Here is a 10027-nt window from a genome sequence, read left to right as displayed (position 1 = left end):
ATAATTTAAAATTTTTTGATAGATTTTAGAATTTGGATAGTTTTATCTATGAAACTTTATCTTTCATAGTTACAAATTAATTAGTTTTATTTTTTTATGGTTAAATTGTCAGTATTACAATATTTCATAGTCAATTTTAATACTTTACTTAAAAATAAAACTAATGTATTTATGAAAATAAACTCAAGTCGACAAAACCACATAAATTCTAAGAAATTATTCAAAAATTTCAAATTATCTATCCTACCTGATTCAAATTTTAACTATCATCTAATTTTAATCTACCCCAATCTCTAATCCTTCACCGTCACCATTTGACAATTTCTCTTCTTTCTTTTCTACATCACACCCACCTTCTCTTTATACATATTTGTACATGTGTTCTAGCCTCCTCAAACAACAAATCAACTCAACACTCTCCCCAAACTTTGACTCTTCTTTTATTCTCATCTTAAATTTTATCACTGTAATAATATCTATTTCCACACCACTTGAATTTAATCATGTGGACCCAACCTCAATATCTGCCCTCAAACGTAACCTGCCATCAGAAATCTTAGAATAAATAAATAAATAAAAAAAATTGAAGACAAAACGGTCAAACAATACCCTTACCCAAATTGAAACTATTAGAACAATTAGTATCATTTATTTTTATATACCATATATGTATATTAATTGTAGGATTGTATATTTTTAATTTTTTATTACTCTAATTCTTCTAGCAACTATATATACTGTTTGTACATTGTACTTTTCCACAACCTGAATAATACACAAAAACACTTTCTTCATATCTTTTTCTTGTTTCTAATATGGTATCAAGAGCTTAAGTTATTTTTTTTCATGAAAATTCGTTCATAGTCCCCTTATTTTTCTCTTTCGACAGTGCTTCTTTTCTCTGTTTTTTGGTCTTTTCCTGACGCTTTGGTTCGTCACCGCTGTCACCATCGTGTTCGTCTCTTTGTCAAGATTCCAATGTTGCCAGACTTGCCGCCTGACGCTGCCTGACGCTGCCGGACGCACCCTCATGCGCCGCCGCAACCTTGCTGCCCGCCTCCGTTGTTTCATCTCCAAACGCTTCAGGATCCGTTGGATCTTGGTGTCGATCGAACAGTCCAGAAGCCTCCATGTGTTGTGGCGCCAAGCTTCCCAGTAACCCGCGCGTGACTCGGCCCAATCCGCTGGTTGACCCGCGCCCAAGCTGATGTGGGACCCTCACTAAGGTTTTTTGGTGAGCTCTTTCTAATTTTGCACTCTGATTTCTCATTTTCTACTCCAAAATTTTATTTTTCTCTCATCTCTTTGATCTTTGTGACTACTATCATGAAAAAGTCAGATATTTTTGCTGTCATAGACAGAAAGGGTAAATTCTGTCGAAACTGTAACCATTCCAGACTCCTCTTCTCCAACTGTTCTTCTGTTAAATGTCGCACATGCCACCAAAAAGGTCACATTAGCTACCAATGTTCACAGCTGTTCTGCCATAATTGCAAGCTTTCAGGACATTTGATTACTACCTGTCCTACTCGTCCACCACGTCCTGATCAACTCAAGTATCATTCTCGTCCCAACTTCTCCAAGATTGTGCATGCTTCTGCTGTTGTTGCTACTATTAAATCTACCACCTCTGCTCCTCTCAACCCGTCTCCTGTCTCTCTATCTAATATTGTGTCTCTTCTTCACCATCTTCTCTCCCTTTCTGGTAATACCCCTGTTGTTTTTTTACTCCTCTAGGTAATTCTAAATGGTATTTTGACTCATGTTACTTTAATCATATGTCTTCATTGCGTAATCTTTTCTCGTCTCTGTCTACCACTAAAAATGCACCTTCTGTAAATACTGCTAACGGTTCCCTCTTGCACGCAACACACAAAGATTCTATCTCCCAATTGACTCTTAATCTTCTTGATACTTATTATATTCCCAAATTAAACTTTAATCTTATTTCTGTTGGTCGACTTGTTGATCTGTGTTTTGATGTCACTTTTTTCATTTCTGGTTGTCGTGTACAGGATCACTGGACAGGACAAATCATCGGAACTGGAGGTAAGGTCGGAAGGTTGTTTGAAGTCGAGAATCTTCATATTCATCCTGTACCAAATCTCTATGCTGCTTCTTCTCCATCTATCCTTCACTTATGGCATCAACGTCTTGCCAACAACTCCTTAGGAAAATTGCGTCCTCTTGTGTCTCACGGTGTTTTGGGTCAGGTTCCTAATGAATCTTTTGATTGCATTTCTTGTCAAACTGCCAAACAATCTGCTTTATCTTTTCACAATAATTTCTCTCTTGCTTGCTCTCCTTTTGATTTCATTCACTCTGATGTTTGGGGCCCTGATCCCACCGCTTCTATGGGAGGAGCTCGATAATTGTCATTTTTATTGATGATTATTCACGCTTTACTTGAGTTTATTTGATAATTAATCACCATGAGTTACCTCAGATTTATATTAACTTCACTACTATGATTAAAACTCAGTTTTCTAAGGTCATTAAAGTTTTTCGATGCTATAATGCTCTGGAATACAGTGATTCCAAACTTTTAACCTTTCTTGCAGAACAGAGTACTTTGTCTGAGTTTTCTTGTCTTGTTACTTCTCAACAAAATGGACGAGATGAATGCAAACCCCGTCACATTCTTGACTCTGTTTGTGCAGTGCTTCTTTCTTCTTCGTGTCCTAAGCGTACTTGAGGTGAAGCTGTTCTTACTTCTGTTAATGTTATCAACAGACTTTCTTCTTCTGTTCTTGGTAACGTTACTCCCTTTGAGTGTCTTTATCATACCCCCTAGATTACAGTTCTCTTTGAGTTTTCGATTGTGTCTGTTTTGTTCTTCTTCAACTTCATGAACATAGTAAACTTGAACCTCGGGCTCATATGTGTTGTTTCCTTGGTTATGGCACTAAACACAAGGGTTATCGTTGTTGGGATCCTCTCTCTAAACGTATTCGTATATCTCATCATGTTGTCTTCTGGGAGCATCACATGTTTTCTCGGTTCTCCTGCCTCCTTTGAGTTTATTCCTCCTACTCAGTCACCTTTTTTCACTAACCCCAATGTTGATCTTTTTCCTAGTGATGATTCTACAGGTTTTATCTCGAGTCACCCTCTACAGCCTCCTGTTCTTCTGCCTTTTCCATCTCCCAATGATTCTAGATCAGATGACGATCCTGCTCCTACCGTCTTGCCTCTTCCTTCCACTCGTTCTTCTAGGGTAAGAAATTCACCTCCCCATATTTTTTATTATCATTATTTTTCTACTATTTTTTCATCAATATGAACCTAAGTCATTCAGAGAAGCTTTCAGAAATCCAAATTGGCAACAAGCAATGCAGGAAGAAACACATGCACTTGAAAAAGAACACACTTGGAATTTGGTTGATCCTCCTTCTAATTAGAAAGTTGTGGAAAGCAAATGGGTATACAAGATCAAGACTCACTCTGATGATTTTATTGACCGTTATAAGGCACGATTGGTTGCTCAAGGTTGTACGCAAGAGTATAGTATTGACTATGAAGAGACTTTTGCTCCTGTTGCTCGTCTCATATCTGTTTGAGCTCTTCTTGCCATTTTTGCGGTCAAAAAGTGGTCTCTCAGTTAGATGGACGTGAAGAATGCATTTCTTAATGGAGATTTGAAAAAGAAGGTCTATATAAAACCCCCTCTGGGTTATCCTTGTTCTTCTAGCAAAGTTTGTCTCATTCGCAAGGCACTTTATGGTGTTAAACAAGCTCCTCGCGAATGGTTTGACAAGTTCAGCACCACTATATGCAATCTTGGTTTCACTTACAGTCCTCATGAGAATGCTCTCTTTATTCGTAAAAGTAAACGTGGAGCTGTTCTTTTGCTTTTGTATGTTGATGACATGATCATTACTTGAGAAGATGTTGATGGTATCTCTGATCTCAAAGCCCCCCTTCACTGTATTTTTGAGATGAAAGATCTTGGTTCTCTCAGTTATTTTTTGGACCCGAGGTCATATCCACAGATGATGGTATCTATCTATCTCAAGTTAAGTATGCTTTAGATCTTCTTAGCTTGCTCGAGCCGGTATAACAGATAGTCGCATTGAGTTTACTCCTCTTGAGCCTAATATTCGTTTTACTCCTATGGATGGCACTGTTTTGGATAATCCTACTCTTTATTGACAGTTAGTTGGAGGACTAGTCTACTTAAGTATTACCCGACCAGACATTGCCTATCCGGTTCATGTTCTTAGCCAGTTCTTGTTAGCTCCTCGTACTACTCACTATGCGGCAGTTCTTCGCGTTCTTCGTTACATCAAAGGCACCCTATTTCATGGCCTTTATTTTTCTGCACATTCATCTTTATCTCTTCAGGCGTACTCAGATGCTGATTGGGATGGTGTTCCCACTGATCGTCATTCTACTACTGGTTATTGTTTGTTTCTTGGCGACTCTTTCATTTCCTGGCGAGTTAAGAAGCAAACATTCACTGCTCAATCAAGCACGGAAGATGAATACCGTGCTCTCGCTGACACCACTGCTGAAGTTGTCTCGATTCGTTGGCTTCTCGAAGACTTGGGTGCACCGCAATCGTCCCTAACTGATATTTTTTGTGACAACCGCAGTGCTATTCATATTGCCCATAATGATGTGTTTCATGAACGCACCAAACATATTGAGATTGATTGTCACTTTGTTCGGCAACGCATCCTTATTGATGTTGTTCGCCTCATCGTTGTTAGAATACTGGATCAGACTGCTGATATCCAAACTCAAGATGATATCCTTAGCTCCCACTAGAGTTTGAGGGGAGATGTTAGAGAATAAATTAGAATCAATATTAGATCAACTAGTATCATTTATATTTATATAATATATCTGTATATTAATTATATGATTTTATACTTTTATTACTCTGATTTTTTTAGCACATATATATATCCCTCATATATTAAATTTTTTTACAACCTGAATAATACAAAAAAAAACACTTTATATTTCTTTCTTGTTTCTAAAAGAAAAAAAAACATTATAGATAAATAAATAAACTTTAGAAATGACACTATTTTTGTCACCAAACTATTATGCGTGCAAACTAATAAAAATTCCATATTTTCTTGTAATTTCCACATTTAATCCGAGAGAGAGAGAGATATGTTTTTTATTATTATACGAACACATCAATTTATACTGTCTTGATAGAAAAAATCATTCTTAGTAAATAAAGAAATAAGTATTACAAGTTGAAAGAGATCATTAAATTAAATTAAAGTAGGGGTAAAGTGTGAAAGAATTCACAACTCTCTTATTCAAACTCTAAAATGACAGGTTTTGTTGGCTATAAAAAAAGTTTAACATTAAAAAGTAACTAACTATTCATGAATAGAATAACTAACAATAGGAATATTTACACTATTGATGAATTTATCTTATGTAAATTAATAAAAATTAGTTTTATTTCATAAAATCTTACAACAAATTTTCGTGGTGTAAAAATAAGAGAAAATTTATATCCTTAATCACTAAATGTCGCATCATATTTAATCACTTATAATAATTTAATAGTGTATATATCTTTACTATCTAATTTTAGAAATAGACTCTAACAAAATGTAAAAGCCTTTCTAAACTAAATAATACTGATATGCAACGACTAGATAAAGATTCGTAACGTATTTTTATAAATATTATACATTTAAGTTGTTCATAGTTATTTATGAAAAACAATTTGTCTATAGTTTTAGGAGGACTCTTTTAAGTTGTTCATAGTCATAATAATAAAAACAATTGCAAAATATATATTAAATCTACCAAGCTGAATTATAATGGATTGGCTAATTCGATTAAAGATTCAATTAAGTCCTTTAAATTTGATGTCTAGTCAATTTAATCTTTTAAATTTAAGTTTAACCAATTCGGTCTTCAAAATTAACTTCCATAAGTCATCAAGTGGCCTGGTTCCCTATAAATAATTTTTTTATCTACTCTCTGTTATTAACATGATAAAGTCATGTTATTAAAGGTTCTAAAAACTGAATTAATTATTGAATTGATAGAGTTAGATATTTAAAAATTAAAAAATTTAATAGATATTTAATAAAAGTTAAATCAGATATAATAAAATAATATATTTATATATAAATTATATATTTTTTAAAATTGAATATTTTGTATTTTATTATTTTAAATCAGATACTCATTAAAAATTAAACTGGTTTAATCGGTTAATCAGTTCTTGATAGATCCACTGCCAACCGATTTTTTTTAATCTAAATCGGATTGGTAACGTGGCCAATTTTCTGTTAATTTAATGGAATCAGTAAATTTTGTTAATTTCTCTGTATCATTTCAATTTCTCATCTCCCTAGCAACTTAAGATATTTTTTAAGTAAATAAAATAAATATAATATTTACACATATATACAAATCGAGAAATATTTACATTTTTATTGTATATATCTTATTTATATTGCAATATCTCATTTTGCAATCGTGATGTGTGTTAAAAAAAACTAATTATATGTATCTCGTTAGTAACTTATCTAGTTTGTAGTATAAAAATACATTCGAACCTAATATTTCGTTTCCTAGTCACAATGAGATAAATAAAATGTGGGCCTATATAGTGGAAATTTTTTTTGGAAAGAATTAAAAAAAACTTTATTTTTTAAAGAAATAAAGCTCTATTTACCAAAATCTTTTTTTTTTTTGTCTTGGAAGCAGATCGCCAGGGTTTAGGTGACTTGATTCAAGTCGCTTAGAATTTGAGTAATTTGGACCTGTTTATCTAGGGTATAGACGATTTGACCAGTTCGTCTAGGATATTGATTTGGACAATTTGTTTTTTTTTTTTTTTTTTTGCTAAAAATGGTAATCATAGTGCAAATGAACAAAAAGAAAGAATTAGAAGGCGTTACAGATTTGAAGGAAAAAAAAAGAAAAAGAAGAATAAAACAGGCAAAAAAACTTATACCAAGATTATCGCAGATCTGAAAGCACAAAAAATAAAGCGATACAGTAGACTGTTGCAAAAGGAGAAGAGACCGTTAGAGAGAACAACGACCCTACACAATGACGGATGTCTTGGAAGGAGGAGAGAGAGAGAGAGAGAGAGAGAGAGAGAGAGAGAGAGAGAGAGAGAGAGAGAGAGAGAGAGAGAGAGAGAGAGAGAGAGAGAGAGAGTAACAACCATTCCATGATGCATACCAAGACAATGGTTATGGTGGACCCCTTTGTGACAATCAACAACTACCACCATATACCTATGAACCCCCTCCTCAACATAGCCCTCAACCACCATACTCACAAGCCCCATTTTACCACATACCTTCCTATGATCCACCTCCATCATATTACAAACCTCCTCTACCACATCCTTGTGACCATTATGAGCGGAAACCCATAGAACTACCACAATTCCATCATAATTACTCCCAAGAACTACCTCAATACACACCATATCCATACCTTCACCAAGAAGAACCACCTTCCTATTATGAACTCTTATTCCCAAATAATGAACCCTCCTATCCACCCCAAGCCCCAATGGACGATTCTCTCACTTTTTTACTTCAAGGGCAAAGAGAAATGCAAAGGGAGACACTAGAATTCGTGGATACCTTGACCAAGGTAGTAAACACTTTAGCCTCCCGATACTCATGTACTCAAGGCACTCCCATTGCCAATTGTGGAGAATCAATAGAAGAGTATAGCATGAAGGAGAGATTAAAAACTCTGGTAGAGAACAAGGAGCGGGATTTTGCATTGGAGCAATTAGAGGAGGCCATGATTGCTGAAGAAGAGAAAGAAGTGGTTGAAGACTTAGGAAATGCAGAACCACCATGGGAATCTCAAGAACCTCCCTCTAAGAAGCTTGAAATTAATGTTGAGGAGGGTGTACAACCTCCAAGGCATATCATAGTTGGAGACTTTTAAGAGGTTGATCAAGAGATGGATTCAATCATTGATGAATTTTTATCTACAATTGAATCTTCTCCCATTGGATTTGAAATAGAGATCAAAGAAGAAGATGCACAACCTCTAAAACCCTTGGTAACTGATGAAGAAGAAGTTGAATTGGAAGGAAGCTACCAAGAAGAAAGTTTTAAAGAAGTTGTCAAGAAAGAGGAAGAGGTGAAAGTTGAAGAAACTTGCCTAGAGGTGGAAGTAATCAAGGAAGAACACAAGGGAGTGGATCTTGTAAGGCCATTGGAAACACCTCTCCCCAAGCCATCACCATCCATCCTTTCATTCAAGTGGGTAAACCTCTTATCTCTAAACTTTATAATCCCACTTGAATATGGTTTGTTTGAGACGGATGGGCAACTCAGAGCTCTTTATGGCTTTAAGAGCAAAAGGGAGATGGTTAATGGTTGGCATTGTAAATTAAGGGTCATTAAGGTTGAACCCTCAAAGCTTAGGCCCCATGGTTGGAGGGATGATAAATTGTATGAATCTAGAAAGAGAATTGGATGTTTACTTGAGAATTCGGATCACCTGCCACCCAAATGGAATTGTCTTGATCAACTTGAAGATGGGTGTAGAAACAAGATTTGGGATCCGAGAATATATTAGGATCAACTTTGGGAGCCCTTAGCTTGTGTGGAACTCCATCAAAGCTTGGTGCTATTGATTGTGAACTTTAGAGCTTATTGGAGATCCAAGCATTGGTAGAAGTTTCAAGATGAGTTCAAGCACAAGCCACCATGACAAGGATCTCACCAAATGTTCAACTTAAGGACTTAAACTAAAAGTGCTAGGTGGGAAACACCCCACCATGGTAAATTCTTTCCATTCTCTTGTGGATATAATCAATGAATGAATTGAGTTGCCATTGTTAGGTAGTTTTCTTTCCCTTTAAACTCTTGCATAGCTTGTTTTGATTGTTAGGTTACTTGTTAGATTCATGTTTCGGTTGGAATATTTGTTTTTGAATTGCATTTTTCTTGAAGTGTAAGTTTTGTTTGCATTGTCTTTGAAAAAAAAATTTAAATTAAAAGATTTTTAGTTAAATTTAAATTTTGGTAGTTTAGAGTGTTTATAGGTTAGGAGAGTATTTGATTATGTTTTTATCATTTCTTAAAAAAAATGACGGCCACGCGCACGCGCTGATGCTGCTGCTTCATGGGCCAAAAAGCAGAGAGTTGTGCTGGTTGGGTGCCAAAACTGTACGTCTAGCACAAATTTCACCCCACGCGTACGCGTGGTCACACGTATGCGTCATCTCCATTTTCCCTTGTCACGCGTACGCGTGACCCACGCATACGCGTGACCCCCTGCCTTGTTCACACACCTTTCTTTTCTTCTCCTCTTTCCATTTCTTTTCTTCTTCTCTCTTCTTTTCTTTTATTTCCCTCCTCCAACCATCACCCACCACTATCATTCACCCTCCACCATCTTCTCCTTTAGTTAGTTAATTAGTTAGTTAGTTAGTTTTTCTGTTTTGGTGCTAAGTGTTGGATTATTATTTTAATTTGCTGATTTTGATGTTAATTGCTGCTGATTACCCATGAGATGCTATCCTAGCATCATTGTTGTTAATATTCATTGTTGGAATCCTTTATCGAGGTTATAATTTGTTACTTGATTTTGAGTTCTTCATGCTTAATTTTGTGCATACTAAGTGCATAAGAATTTCTTTTCAAGCATTCTAAATCTATTGAATTGTATGTTGTAGCTAGCCAACATATGATTGGAACTCTTTACTTTGACTAGGCAATTTCTTGATGTTGGATGTTGTGGATTTATCTCAATGCATTGTGTTGCTTGATAATATGCATCTATATGTTATGCTTATGCTTTAAGGACATATTGACCCTCAATTGTTTTACTATGTGCTCTACACATATGTGAAACTAGTCATTTTGGCATAATGCCCCAATTGTGAATTTGGATTGTAAGATCACTTAGTGACATCTTTTCGAAATTGTCAAGCTATATGGATGTTGCTTGCTATGTGATTGATTTTACCTCTAGTCTCTTTTACTACTTTGCATAGCAACCATATGTCTTATTTTATATCCACTAGATGATGAAAACCAAAATTCAAAGTGTGTCA

The sequence above is a fragment of the Arachis hypogaea genome, chromosome 6, assembly GCF_003086295.3.
Source record: "Arachis hypogaea cultivar Tifrunner chromosome 6, arahy.Tifrunner.gnm2.J5K5, whole genome shotgun sequence".
In the NCBI taxonomy this organism is placed as follows: domain Eukaryota; kingdom Viridiplantae; phylum Streptophyta; class Magnoliopsida; order Fabales; family Fabaceae; genus Arachis; species Arachis hypogaea.
This window is presented reverse-complemented; position numbering follows the sequence as displayed.